General features: G+C 60.8%; 1 long non-coding RNA gene across 2 annotated transcripts; it reads right to left on the reverse strand.

Moving 5' to 3' along the window:
• Positions 1-11,028: 11,028 nt before the first annotated feature.
• On the reverse strand, positions 11,029-13,933 carry LOC144297551 (uncharacterized). 2 transcript variants are annotated; one of them, XR_013364547.1, is made up of 3 exons: positions 13,531-13,933; positions 12,218-12,386; positions 11,029-11,594 (listed from the first exon to the last, which is right to left on the reverse strand). It is a non-coding gene; the product is annotated as an uncharacterized LOC144297551 (long non-coding RNA). The 2 variants fall into 2 exon arrangements; XR_013364548.1 differs by lacking the exon at positions 13,531-13,933 and adding an exon at positions 12,951-13,176.

The raw sequence follows: 13,933 nt of genomic DNA on the forward strand, positions 1-13,933 counted from the left end.
GACCGTTGGGACCATGATCAACACCTACGGGTGCCGTGCAAGTCTACGTGACCGCCACGTGCAAGGCACTGTTCCTCCGGCCCTGCGTGACGCCGCGTGACTGCGACGGGGCTGCGTGGCGGGCAGGGCTCGGGCATAGGGTGTGATGTGCTGGTAGTAGAAGCCCGGGTGGTGGCGTGTGCAGGGCCGCGTGTGTGTGGGGCCGTGAGAAAGAGCGCTGGTTGTGCGTGTGCTTGAAAGCTGGGACGTGGGGACAGCTGTCTGTGGGTGAGGGGACCGTGTAGCTCTGGGCGTGTTTGCTCACCGCAATCGGGAAGCTCCCGGTTACTGGGGGATCCGGGGTTGGGGAGGAGGGGCCGTCTGCAGAAGGAGCAGGGGCCAGGGCTCTGCGGTGGAGGCTCTGTATGGGCTGCGCCTTCCCCCTGGGTCTGGCCAGCAGGCCCCTCCGCTTAGCCCCAGCTCTGGGGTCGGCGTCCTGCCTGCTGCCTGCAGGAGCGGGCTGGGTGGAGCCCAGGCTGGGGCCCAGATGCTGATGTGGCAGGCCCAGGAGGAGGGAGCGGCGGCCGGGGGCCAGGGCACCCTGCCCTGTGCTGAGCTGGCCGCTGGCGCTGGGAGCGGGCGGGGCCCCACCCGAGCAGGCCGGGGCAGGCAAGGCAGGGTCTGTCTCAGGCCAGGGAGAGGATGGAGCTGATGGGGCACGCCTGGGCCTTGCTCTGCCAAGACGGGAGGTGGACGGGCCGTGGTCTCTGCTGGGGAATTCCTTTTGTGGCGGGGTGTGTGTGTGTGTGCCTGTGTGTGTGCCTGTGTGTGTGCACACGCACTCCTATTGTATGTGTGTCTGATTTGCATATGTCTTCATGTGTTCCCCTCTGGCTGTAGACGTGTATCCGTGAGCCTGTGCGAGGGCCGTGGTGGTGGTGGTGGTGGTGTGTGTGTGTGTGTGTGTGTGTGTGTGACTGGCACCCAAGCATGCTTGTGCGACCGTCTCGCTTGGCTGTGTTTGCGGGAAGGCTTTGTGCCCGCATGCCTCCTGCGTGTGCCCCCTTGTTGCAAAGCCTGCATGGCTTCTGTATGTCAGGTTTCTGGAAGACACCTGTGTGAGTCAGTGCGAGCTTTCTCCGAGGCCTGTGTGTATGCACACGTGTGCCCGTGTGTGTATGTGATTCAATCTGGTTCTAGGTGCAGGCGGCAGAGGGGCAATGGTTGGCAGTGCCCTGTCCGGGGGTGCTGGGTGGGGAGTAGAGGGGTCTGGGCTTCCTGGGTTGGGGTTTGGCCAGGCCCTGGAACCAATTTGCTTCTGCAACAAATCCACATGCCATTCCTGCTCCCCCATCACCCGCGTTCTAGGGGTTTGGACAGTGTGTGCACAGCGACCTACAAACCATTTACCACTCTGTGTAACCGCGCCACTCACTGTATATGTGTTTCCCCTAAGTGCCGTGTGTAGCACGTGAAATATGCATGTGTAAGTGTGACACATACTCCTGTGTGTCTACGTGCAACACCCCCCCCAACATTGGGCACGTGCATTCGTGTGCATGGGACAGTCGCTGTGCATATGTGCATGGGTCCCAGGAAGTGCCTGGAGCTCGCGGACAGTGTGCCTCCTCGGCCCTCTCCCTGCTGGGGCCCTGGCGCATGCATTCTGTTGCCTCCTCCGAGGCCCCCATGTCCTGACACTCAGCTGGGACGAGGAAGCCTGGGTGACGTTGAGGACTGGGCCTTTCCGGGGTCAGTGATTTCCCCCCACGTTTGCTATCGCAGAAAGGGGCCAAGTGGAGGCTGCTGCCAGCTCGGGCGTTCGAGGAGCGGCCACCTCCAGGCGGGAGAGCATCTGTTTTAAATCGAGACAAGAGGGCAGCCCGGGGGGGGGGGGGGGGGGAACTCAGCGGTTTAGCGCCGCCTTGGGCCCAGGGCCTGATCCTGGAGTCCCGGGATTGAGTCCCGCGTCGGGCTCCCTGCATGGAGCCTGCTTCTCCCTTTGCCTGTGTCTCTGCCTCTCTCTCTCTCTCTCTCTCTGTGTCTCTCATGAATAAATAAAATCTTAAAAAAAAAAAAAAAAGCCAGACAAGACCTGGGGTTAAATTCAGACTCTCGAAAGCTGTACGTGTGACTTGCTAATGCCTCAGTTTCTCCTTTGCTTATTTTTGGAGTTGCTGTGAGAAGCAATGGGTGAGATGAACATACGGCCCCTAGCACAGGGCTTGGCACCCAGTCGTCTTTGGACCCGGGTCCTTTTCTGTTCAAGGGATGGCGTTAAGATCACTGTGAGATGTTGCAGGTAAGGCCCAGGGGTTGGAGGGGTGCCTGGAGCCCCAGGCGCAGGGTAGCACCTGGTCTCTGACCCGCAGGGGCCCTGCAGTGCGGAGATGGGCAGAGCCTGAGCTGGAGAACTCTCCAAATGGAGCCCCTGACAGAGGGTTCTGGGCCTTTCTGAGCCTAGGCCTTGGAACTGTTTCTGAAGAGAGGCAGGGAGGTGGCGTCCAGGAAGCGTTTGGAGGGTATGGGGGTGGTGATGCAGTGCAGAGATGATCTTGAAACGGGGGGGCCAGAATGACACCCCAAGTGGACCAACATGCACACAAAGGCCGGAGTGCATTAGCTGGACCTGCAAAGATCCAGGAGAGGGAGCCGCAGAGATGCTTCCAGAAGGCTGGGACCAGCTTCCCATGCAGAGGGACGGAAGTCCCCGCCACCCAAGCACAGAGACTGGGATCCCCCAGGAAAACGGACACCAGCCTGGTCCCCTCCAAGCTGCCCCTCCGCCCTCCCGCCCTCCCTCCCTGCTGAGTCAGGCTGTCCCAGCGCAGCGGGCGGGTCTGGGCTGGAAGCAACTGGCAGCCGGCCAGCCCGGGCGGGGGCGGGGGGGGGGGGTGTGAGTCACCCGAGGGCCCCAGGCTGCCGTGGGAGCGCGGGGCCCAGCCAATCGGTGGCTGCCACCCAGCCTGGCGCCCTGGCCCCGCCCCGCCGCGCCCTGCTTCCCAGGCCCGGGAGGGGGGCCCTGACCCGCACCCACCCTGAGGTCTGGGCTTCCCAGGCCCCAGGGGACTCCTGACCTGCACCCACCCCGCACCCCAGCTTCCCAGTCCCCGGTGGGGGGGGACCCCTGACCCGCACCCACCCCGCACCCCAGCTTCCCAGCCCCCAGGGGGCCCCTGACCCGCACCCACCCTGCATCCCGGCTTCCCAGCCCCCAGGGGACCTCTGACCCGCACCCACTCCATGGTCCAGGCTCCCAGGGAGGAGAGCTCCCTGCCGGGTGGGCTGCCCTGCCCGGGGCCTGCCCGCTGTGCTGTGCCCTGGCTGCTGAGGGGCAGGGGGGCCCTGCGGGGAGTGGGGTGTCTCTGCAGGGCGCTCAGCTCCCCGGGAAGGGGCCAGACTGCCGGCGTTTCCCGGCTAAGGGGCCGAGCTGGCTGCGCACCGGCATTTCCTGAACCGAGTTCCCGGCCCTCAGTCGGGCACGCTGCTGTCTTCAGAAAATGCAGGCGCCTTCTCTGGAGGGTCCTGGTTCCTAAGGCTCTGGTGACACCAGCTCCTGAGCCTGGCCTGGCCGGGCCCCGGCCTGGGCACTGACGCGCCTGCGGACCTGCAGAGACCCCCGCCCCGGGCAGACGCCCGGACCCGCACAGCTGGGCCTGCAGATGCCATTGCCGGAGCCTCGCAGGTGCATGTGACACGCACACAGACCTTTGCAGGGAGAGGCAAGCGTCCCCGCTCTGCGCCTCGCCAGTTATCTAACTTTGGGTTGGTTATCCAATGTCTCCGTTTCCTTATCTGTAAAACAGAGACAGCAAGAATGCCTCCCTTAAAGGTTGTTGGGGGATTCAAAGGCAGTAACAGCTGGAAAGTGCCTGGAACACTGTACTAATTGCATACAGGGCAGCTGCGATGATCGCCCGGCCCCACAGGGTATGTCCATACAAACGCACTCGTGGGCACACACCAAAGCACACAGACACGCCAGACCCCAGACATCAGTACACACACAAGGACCAGGTGTGTTTGCACACGGATACACAGACACAAACAGCACCCCCAAGGAAAACAGCAACCCCCACAACAACCATAAAAGCAAGTTTTACTGCTCTGGGTGTGATGGGAACAGTCAGCCCAGCTGGGTGGGGGGCGGAGGCCTCCGCGTCGGGCGGCGCCCGCTCTGCTCCAGCTCCCACTCAGCCCCAGGGAGAGGACGCTTTCATTCTTCCAACACGCCCCTCTCTGCCCCCCCTAGAGCAGTCACCCCATCCTTTTTCCACTGTCGTCTGAAACCAAACCCCACCTTTTCGTCACAGCCTGAGTCCCAGGGTGGGGCCCCCAAGGACTTGGGCTCTGTGTGGTTGGTGGTTGGTGGTCGGGCTCTACGATGGCCTGGCTCTCTGGGGTGGGCCTGGGGGTTGTCAGGGGTGGCGCCGTCCCCATACTTCTCTGGGCCGGTGGATTCTGGAGGGTAGTGGTTGTGGGGATTTGGCTGCTGGGCCCGGGAAGCAGCCAGCGGGGACCACCTGCAGCTGGGGAGATCCCCCTGGGACCTGGACAGATTCAGACAGCCTCTCTCTACTTTTTATTTTTATTTGTATTGTGGCAAGAACTCTTCCCTGACCTTCAACCCCCATCCCTGGGGACATTGGAAAATGGGTCTTTTTTTTTTTTTTTTTTTTTTAAGATTTTATTTATTTATCCATGAGAGACACACACAGAGAGGCAGAGATACAAGCAGGCTCCACGCAGGAAGCCTGACGTGGGACTTGATCCCGGGTCTCCAGGATCAGGCAGGCCCTGGTCTGAAGCTGGTGCTAAACTGCTGAGCCACTGGGTTTGCCTGGAAAATGGGTTTTTAGTCTCAGGAAAGGCTAAAAGGAATCCCTGGCCCCAGCTTGGGAGGGGGAATCCTTTTGTGTGGAGCCATGGCCCCACCAGCCTGGTTCCCCACCTAGTGCTTTGCCACTGCCCTGGAGTTCTCCTCGTTAACACGTTTGGATACTGGATCACTCCAGGACCACAGGCCGTCAGACCTGGCAGGGACCCCCAAGGTTACTGAGCCGCAACCTGAGATGGAGGGTCCCACGCCTGAGTTTGCACAGTGATTCTGTAGAAGTAGCAGCAGATGGAACTCAGGGCTCCTGCCTCCTCATCCAGAGGAGCCCCATTCCTCAGTGCTCCCGTCTCCCCTACCCCTCGTGTCCATTTTCACAGTGAGCAGGTCTGAGCCGCTCCCCTGGGCCCCTGGTTGGAGACTGGAGGAGTGAGGGCCCTGGAACTGGGCCTGATGGGGGAGGAGGGTGTCAGATCCAGGGACCAGGGGGCACGAGCCACAAATGGGACCCAAACACACCTGCCGGACTGGAAGGGTCTCACCTCTGGGAGGCTTATCATGCAGGTGCCTGGAGGAGGATTTTGGAGGAGAAGAGGGACATGGACAGGTCTAGGGGGTGGTCTCCAGACGGGGCCATTGGAGGTGGTGCTGGGCGTCTTGAGGGAAGATGGATGAGGCTTGTTCTAGCCACTTTAAGGAGGAAAGGTACTGCTTCCACTCTGGGGACTAGATTTTGGGGTTTGAAGCAGGTAACTCTCTGCTTCAAATGGTTGGCACGACTTAAAATGGCCAAAGAAAGGCCTGAATGTCTTACCCAGGCCTGGACCTGGGTGTAATGCCCTATAGTGTAACCTTCGGGGCACGGACACTGGCCACTCTGGGGGCTTGGTCTCGCTGGGGGAGCTGGGAGGGGGGCAGGAGACGACAGGTCCAGCAACGCCTTGCCAACCTCCACACCCCTGTTCCAGAAGAAGCCGGTCCCAGCCTCTCAGAGGCCAGCTGGCCCTCGAGTGTGTGGCCCTGCCCCGCCGATGGGTCCTCAGAGGACTGAGAAAGCCTCTCAGATGCCCAGGTGTTCCCCAGACCCCTTCCTTTCCTGCTTGCAGATTTCCTGCCCCCTTCTGCCCCCGGGGCCTGGATGAGCCAGAAGGGTGGGGCTCTCAGTTGGCAAGACCCTATTTTGCTGGCTGGGAGTTTTTCAGGGTGCTAATTAAAAGGAGCCACCCAGAGAGAATGACTTCACTTGTTCACACACACACCCTTCTGCCCTGCCCTCTCTTCTGCCCCCATTCACACGCCCAGCCAAGGCAGGGGCGGCGGGCAGAGGAGCCCAGCGGCGAAAGCACGGGCTGTGAGGGTGCGTAGATGTCAACAAGCAAACTGCAGGCTCAGAGCATTTTTGACATTTTTTTTTGAGAGTCAAATGTTGCAGTCACTGCGTTTCTCGGTGGTTCCCCTCCCAGCTGAACTGAATGGGAAGGGATCTAGGTGTCGCTCAGAGGCCCCGAAATAGCCCCACGGAGCGGGGGACACCCCTGCTCGACCTCAATCCAGCTGGCTGCGGGCCCTCCTTGGTGGCTTCGTCCCCCGTGGCCTGAGGCCTCAGCTGGCCGGAGAGGCCTTGGCGACTCTGCCCTTCGTATCGGTTGAGGTTCTCCCCACTTCTTCACAATTCTCTGTGTTCCCTGAATTCTTCCAACAGTAACACCACCGCCCCTTCTGTGGCTGGGCTGCAGGATGGGGGTGTGGTGGCGAGGTGGGCGCTGGTGCAGATCCAGTGGTATCTGGGGGGACGGGTGTTGCCCAGAGCGCAGAGCTGCCACATATTTCTGCTTTGGTGCTTGCTACAGCCCTCCCTGAGCCCTTGGTCTTGGCTAATTGGGAGCGGGAGGTGAGGTTCCAGGTTCTTTTTTTTTTTTTTTTAAAGATTTTATTTACTTATTCATGTGAGACGCACAGAGAGAGGCAGGGACGCAGGCAGAGGGAGAAGCAGGCTCCCTGCGGGGATCAGGATGCTGGATTTGATCCCAGGACCCCGGGGTTAACGCCCTGAGCTGAAGGCAGATGCTCAACCGCTGAGCCACCCAGGGGTCCCTAGTTTCCAGATTCTAGGAGGACCTGGTAGGGGACGACCCTCAGACTCCACCGGGGGAGGAGTGGGGCACCCGGAAGGCAGGGCGCTCCAGGAGGGGAGGAGGGAGGGGAGGAGCAGGCGCCCGCGTCCTCCCCCTCTATTCTGGGAACTCCCTGCAGGGGTCGCCCTAAGCCAGGCTTCCTGGTCGCGGTGGGAGAACAGGTCCTCCTGGGGAGGCGGGTCCCGTCTCAGCCCCGGGTGGCCCACAGGGGCTCTCTAGTCCCTCTAGGGTCCGCCAGCCCTCGGGAGTCCAGAAAGGGCCAGAGGAAGGGCCAGAGGCTCCGAAGCGAGGAGGGACAAGTGTCCAAGGCTAGACAAAGTGCATGCAAATGACATGCAAAGGAGCCTGGCTGGCCTGCGGGGCCTGAGCCAGAGGCTGTTTGGGCCCAGGCCCCTCTTCTGTGTCCCAGGGGTGTGGAGAGAACTTGCCAGCCTGCTTTCCCCCCGGCTGTGGGTGTTAGGAACCCTCCTGCTGTTGCACCTCCAGGGAACTGACTGTGCCAGGCACGAGCTAAGTGCTTAGTTGTCACCACCCCGCTCCCCCCCACCGGGCCCCCACCTGGCAGGGACCCTTATCCTTTTTTACACGTGGCCCCCGCGGGGTTGGAGTACTCTTTCCCCATCTATCCCTTTTTCTTCACAAATCACCAGCTACCAAATGGGCCTTGCAAAGGAGGTGATGGGACCCCACCCCCACCCTCTGGAGAGCGGAGTCCTCCTGGGAGGTCCCTGAGGAGGGGGGGCTGGGGTGGGGGTCTCTGGTTTGCAGTTTGCCACAGAAAGACTGCTGGGAGTCAAGCCTGGGAGGGGCCTCTAAAGAAGTCACCTGAAGGTTCCGCCGCTGCCTCTGGGGGGGCCGCCCCCACCCCTCCCTGACCCACTGGGTCCTGTTGCTGGGAATGGGGCGGCTAGAGGAGTGAAGCCCTGGCGCATTCCAGACTTGGAGGGCGCTCAGTTGCTCAACGCCCCAGCTCTCCCGGGGGGCCGACACCCCTGGCCCGGCAGGGCTCAAGAGGCAGATGGCCCAGGCCTCCGTGGGGACAGTGACTGGCACAGGGAGACAGGTGCTGTGGGGGCTCAAACCCCGGGCCCCAATTTTTACCGTCTCTGTTCCCTCTGCCCCGCCCAGCCAGGTGTCACAGAGGCCGGACGCCCCCTTCTCATCCCTTCTTTCCTCCTCTTACAGTCTCTGCCCCTTGCTTCTTGAGCTCCCTCCGCGCCCCCATCCCCTGGAAGTCTGTGCCAGCGGCCCCAGCCCACCATCCCCCCGACCGGTCCGTCTAGTCTGAGCACGTTCCTTTCTTCGGATTCCCCGGCCCCCCTGGTGGGAGAGGAAGAACAGAGGTGCCCATCCTGGCTGAGGACAGACAGGGCCGTGCAGGCACAGACCTAAGAAAGGGTCCAGACCTTACAGGCAGACCTGGGATCGAATCCCGGCTCTGTGTGATCTAGGACAACTTACTTAACCTGAGCGAGCCTCAGTTTCCCCATCCATAAAATGGGGGTTAATTAGAGGTCCCATGTGTAAGGCACCTGGCATGGAGTGGTTGCACATTAAGTGCTGGTTATTGTTAATACGCACAACGCGGCTAACAATCGAGCAGCTTCCTGGATGAGAGGTCTTGTCTGGAACCCCTAAATGAAAGGACGTCCTGCCTCTGCGTCCAAGAGGCCCTGCTGTCTGAGATACCCTCCTCTCCCAGTCCTCTACGCTGGTTTCGCCTTCTCAGGAGCTGCAGGGTGGGGTGGGGCGCCTGCGCCTGGGAGGCGGTTGGCTGTGGGCTTTGAAGTTGGTCCCCCCGCTGCACCCCCAGCTCCCCTCCGGCAGGGAGTCGCCGGCTGCCCCTGGGTAAGGCCTGCCCGGGCAGGTAGGCAAGTGCTCCCCCAGCGTGCAGGGGGGCTTAAGCCTCGTGTCCAAGGCTGGGAGCTGCCCCAGGTGCCCTCCGGGGGGCTCGGGAGAGCGGGAGGGGTGCGGGTGCCGGAGGTGGAGGGCGGCGAGGTGTGGGTCCCCGCCAGGAGCGCTCGGGGCAGGGCGGGGGGTGCAGGGTGGGGACGGCTGGCGCTCGGCTCCTTCCTGAGTTTCGATCAGTGGGGCGGGTTTAAGGCCGGGCCCTGGTGAGCTGGCAGGGTTTCTCTAGGAAACTCAAAAGCTTTAGAAGAGGAAAAACATCAAGGCTGTTCTCCCACTGGGTCAGGGACACTGTCCCCGCCCCCCGACCTGCGCGGGGGGATCTTTGCCTGTGGCAGCCCCCTCCCTGGGAGGTGTGTGCGGGCGCGGGCCGGGGAGCACGGACCTGCACACACAACCTTCCTGCACACCCGCACCCTAAGCATTCACAACATACAAGCCGGTACATGTTCACACCTTGTCCCCCCCCAGCCCCGTGCACACGTCCTTCTTGGGTACACGTTCACAGAGCCACGCATCTGCACACCCACCCTTATGTGCACAGCGGGCCCACATTCACGGATGCACCGTGCTTCCACTGCCTGTCCACGTGACTCGTGCACACACCCCCACTCCCTCGTGGTCATCTGATCTCTGCACATCCCACTCATTACCCCGCATCCCCCTGGCAGCGCCCACAGCATACTCCCCACGTGTACCCACGCACGTTCACACGCGAGTCCCGGCTCTCCGGGTCTCTTGCCCCCCGCGCTCAGATGACGGCGGGGCAGGAGCAGGGCCAGGAAAGTCAGCCTCCAGTAGGCCGGGCCTGGCTGGCGCCGCGGGCCTGGGGAGGTGGTGGTACTAAGAGCTGGTACACAGTACTCTGTGCCAAGTGCTGTTCTGGGCACTGCCCGTATCGTCTTGTTTGACATGCACAGCAACCCTAGGAAATAGGAATTATTTCTCCCTTATTGCAACTGTGGACATGGAGGCACGGGGAGGTCAGGTCACTTGCCTGAGGCCACCGAGCCGGTGGGTAGTGGAGGCAGAGTCGGAAGCACCCCTGCAGGTCCTCTCTCCCCATCCTCAGCCTCACTCTGCCCAAGGACCCCAGGACCCCAGGAGCTAGCTTCCCCGGAGCGTGCGGACCGTGGATCTCCCCAGCTTGGCCCCGGGAGCCAGCGGGGGCTTCACAAATCCAGAAACACACTCAGGAGTCCCTGGTGTTCCCGTCCCCGTGGGAGGCCTGTTTGGGGGCTCTCGCCTGTGAGGCCGTCCGGTGCCAGGAAGGGTGGTCGGGAAGGCACCGCAGGCAGGTCCTGACCAACCCAGCCCCTCCAGGTTAGGAGTTGGGGCAGCGCAGGGGGGGCCCCAGGTCCCCCCCCTCCCGGGTGTGAGAGCCGCGGCAACTGCCTGCAGGGGGAGTCGAGAGCGGAGAAGCCAGACTCCAGGAGGAGGACTTGGTGAAAAGCCCTGAGAACCGGGGCAAGAGAATACGCTGAGCCACTTACAATAATCTCGTCTGCACTTACTGAGGCCGACAGGGTGGAACTGGTTTTACGTGTGTGTGTGATCTGATCCCACGCCTGGGAAATACATATTTACATGCGTGGGTGGTGCTTACACTGGAGCAGCGTGTAGCGCTGTGCCAGACGCGTGAACATGCGCGTTACACGTGGGTGCATCGTTATAAGACGCACGTTCCATAAGGGCTTGGATATTTATCTGTTTCTTTCTTTCTTTCTTTCTTTTTTTTTTTAAAGATGTTATTTATTTAGTCACGAGAGACACAGAGAGAGGGAGAGGCAGAGACACAGGCAGACGTGGGACTCGATCCCGGGTCTCCAGGATCACACCCTGGGCCAAAGGCGGCGCTAAACCGCTGAGCCACCCGGGCTGCCCTATTTATCTGTTTCATCGGCTACTTTATCCCTGGTGCTAGGACCATACCTGGCCCAGAGAAAGCATCCAATAAACATCAGTTGAATGAATAACGAAAAGATATTTACACGCAGAAAAGTCTGGAAGGTCATGCACCAAACTGTTGATAGTGACTATTCCAGGTTGTCGTTTTTGGAAAGAGTTATACTGTTCCTAATTTTATTTTATTTTATTTTATTTTATTTTATTTTATTTTATTTTATTTTATTTTATTTATTTTATTTTATTTTATTTTATTTTATTTTATTTTTTTTCTAATTTTATTTTATTCCCTATTGTGTTAAATTTTTCAACAATGAATTTGTATTATTTGAATAAAGAAAAGGAAGTGCTGCAAGCCTTAGAATCGTCTTCCTCTGCATCTAGAAATCATCAGCCTAGACTTTAAAAAAGCGAGACCGTAGGTGGGATCTGTGTGTCCTTCCCCGTCCACTGTCCACATCTTCCCCCAACATCTTCCTGCTGGTCTTCTGCTCTCTCTGCCCCCTCCCTGCCCACAAGCTCCTGCTGGCACAGCTCCCTGGGCTCTCATGCCACCGTGGAGATCATGGATGGGCCAAGTCGGGGGCCAGGAGAGGGCCGTGGGGAGCGCAGGCGGCCTCCCCCCTTTCCAGGCCAGGTCAGCGAGCAGGTGCCTTCCGAGGCCTCGAGAAACTGGGCCCGATGTTGCAGCAGGAAGGAGTGAGGTGAGGCCTGAGAACTTCCAGAACGCAGGTGAGGGGGGCGGGTCACAGAGCCGGCTCCTTCCCTGGAGGGCCGCAGATGCGCTCCCTTCTTGGGTGGAGGGGATTATTCCTCGTAGCTGAAGCACCTAGCTGAGATGCACCCCGTAAACGTTATGGGTGGGTGACAGCCCTCATGAGCTTGCTGGGATGGGGGAGGCGGGTGGGCGGGTGGGGATTTGGGGTCCTCTTCCATGGGCCTCTATCCTAGTCTCGTGGCTCGTTGTGATGCGGGGCGAAATGTGTCCAGGCTTAGGGGTTCTAGTCCTACCCTTGCTTCCCCCCCCACAATCTGCACCCAGTTTCTCGGGTTGCTGAGGAAGGGTGTCGACCAAGATGACCTCTTAGGTGGCTCTGCTCTGACATTCGGGTCACGCTCCGTTGTGCGTCACCATGGTCTTCCCTGGAATAGCCGGTCTCCGAGGGCAGGTGCACAGTGTGCCGTCGGCCCCCGGCCCCGCCCGCCCTCAGCATGCTGCTGTCCCCGGCTCTGCCACCCTTGTTCTCTCCCCGCACCTGCCCGTGGGTTCCTGTCCTTGCCACTGTCAGGACTCAGTGGTTCACGGAGGAGGGGACCCCGGTTCTCCCCTTTGGGGACCTGCAGGGCGGAGCATGCATCTGGGAGCTTAGAGGGGAGACTAGATGTTAGGAGAATTTCCTGACCCTTAGGGTAGATCGGGAGAGCGCCTTACCCTTTGCCTTCCCCCTTCTCAAACCTGCTTTCCTCGCCTCTCTCTTCTGGAAAAGCCTCCTGGAGGAAAGCTCTCGTTTTCCCATCCTCGAGTCCCGACAGCTTATGCTGCTCCTGGTTCTGGGCATCTTTGTCAGGTTTGTACGTGTTCAGGTGCGGGACCACTTATATCCAACTTTTTTGGACGACGCGCTCTAGGAAGAAGTTCATTTTACTTTATTTTTAAAAGATTTTAAGTAATCTCTACACCGGTGTCGCGGGGCTGGAACTTACAGCCCCGAGAGCAAAAGTCGCATGTTCCCCCAACCGAGCCGGCCGGGCGCCCCAGACACTCATCCCACATCGCAGCTCTGCACACACGCACACGGGCACACGCCTACGGAACAGAATTTCGCGGCGGTGCTCGCCTCGCTCCGGTGACGCAGGCCGAGAGTTGCGCCTGGGACCCATTCGGTGTGTTTCACGACTTACTGCTGGGTTGTAACTTGCGGTTTTGAAAATACTGTTCTCCCAGACTGAAGGTCCTTGGGGATGGGGGCAGAGGGTCACCCCTCACCCCACCCCACCCCACCCCACCCCCAGGCCCGGGGCACAGCTCTTCAGATGCCTCCCCAGGCCGGAGGAGGGATGCTGGTGAGGGGCGATGAGGGTCAGGGAGCTCGTCCAGGTGACCCCCTGCCAGTCCCGGAGGTCCTGCGGGGCCTTCCCTTCCCTTCCGAGCATGGGAGGAATCCTGCGCACTTTCCCCTAGAAATTACCCTGTGGGCCTTTCACCCTCTGGGGTGTTGGGAGGCTGTCCTTAGCAACGTGCCTCACAAATATTTGCCGTCTGGGGAGCAGCTGCTAGCAACGGGGCACCCAGCTGGCTGAACCTGATTGGGTCAGAGGGGCCGGGCTGCGTGCTGAGCCCTGGCTGAGCAAGTCTGGACTCTCAGCTGCGCTTTTCTGGTCTGAACACTTCCCTCTTCTCCCAGCCCAGCCCAGCCCAGCCTCGCTTCCCTCTCCCAGGCGCCCTCGCTTGGCTCCCAGATAAGTGTTCGTGGCTTCCATGTCCGGGACAGTCTCTTTTCACAGAAAGACTCCTACAACACCCCCCCCCCCACATCCCTCGCATCCCCCCGGCCGGTGTGTGCTGGTGCCAGGTCTGCGGACTCGGGGGAGCTGACCGGGGCCCTCTCATCCCAGCTCTGCAGTCGCGGAGCTTGAAAGCAGCCCGGTGGGGTGTAGATACACCCTGGAATGGGGCCGTGTCCTCTAATCGTGCGGGGAGTCGGCTGTTCCAAGGCAGGGCAGGCTGCCCGGCGGTGCCCGGGTGCCCTCCCCGGCTCTCCCCTGCACCTGGCTCCTGGAGCTCCGCTGGACGGGGAGGCACGTGCTGGATGTGCCCGGCCGGGGGGCTCCGGGGGGCTCCGGGGGGCCGCGGGCTCCTGGACGACCCGCGTTCTCGTCCTGGCCTGGCCACGTACTGTCGTTGAGATGCCAACGTGTCTTTCGTGTCTGCGCCCGGAGCATCAATGACCCTGATACCCACTTCTCAGGTTGTGACAAGGAGATGAAGCAAAGGCTGGGCAGAGGCACAGTGAGGGCGCCCGGAGGGCCCTCGGCAGACGTTCTAAGAGTGCTCCGTAGGGACGCCTGGTGCCTCAGTGCTTGAGCGTCTGCCTTCGTCTCAGGGCGTGATCCTGGGGTCCCGGGATTGAGTCCCGCATTGGGCTCCCTGCAGCGAGCCTGCTTCTCCCTC

The sequence above is a fragment of the Canis aureus genome, chromosome 25 (assembly GCF_053574225.1).
Source record: "Canis aureus isolate CA01 chromosome 25, VMU_Caureus_v.1.0, whole genome shotgun sequence".
Taxonomy (NCBI): domain Eukaryota; kingdom Metazoa; phylum Chordata; class Mammalia; order Carnivora; family Canidae; genus Canis; species Canis aureus.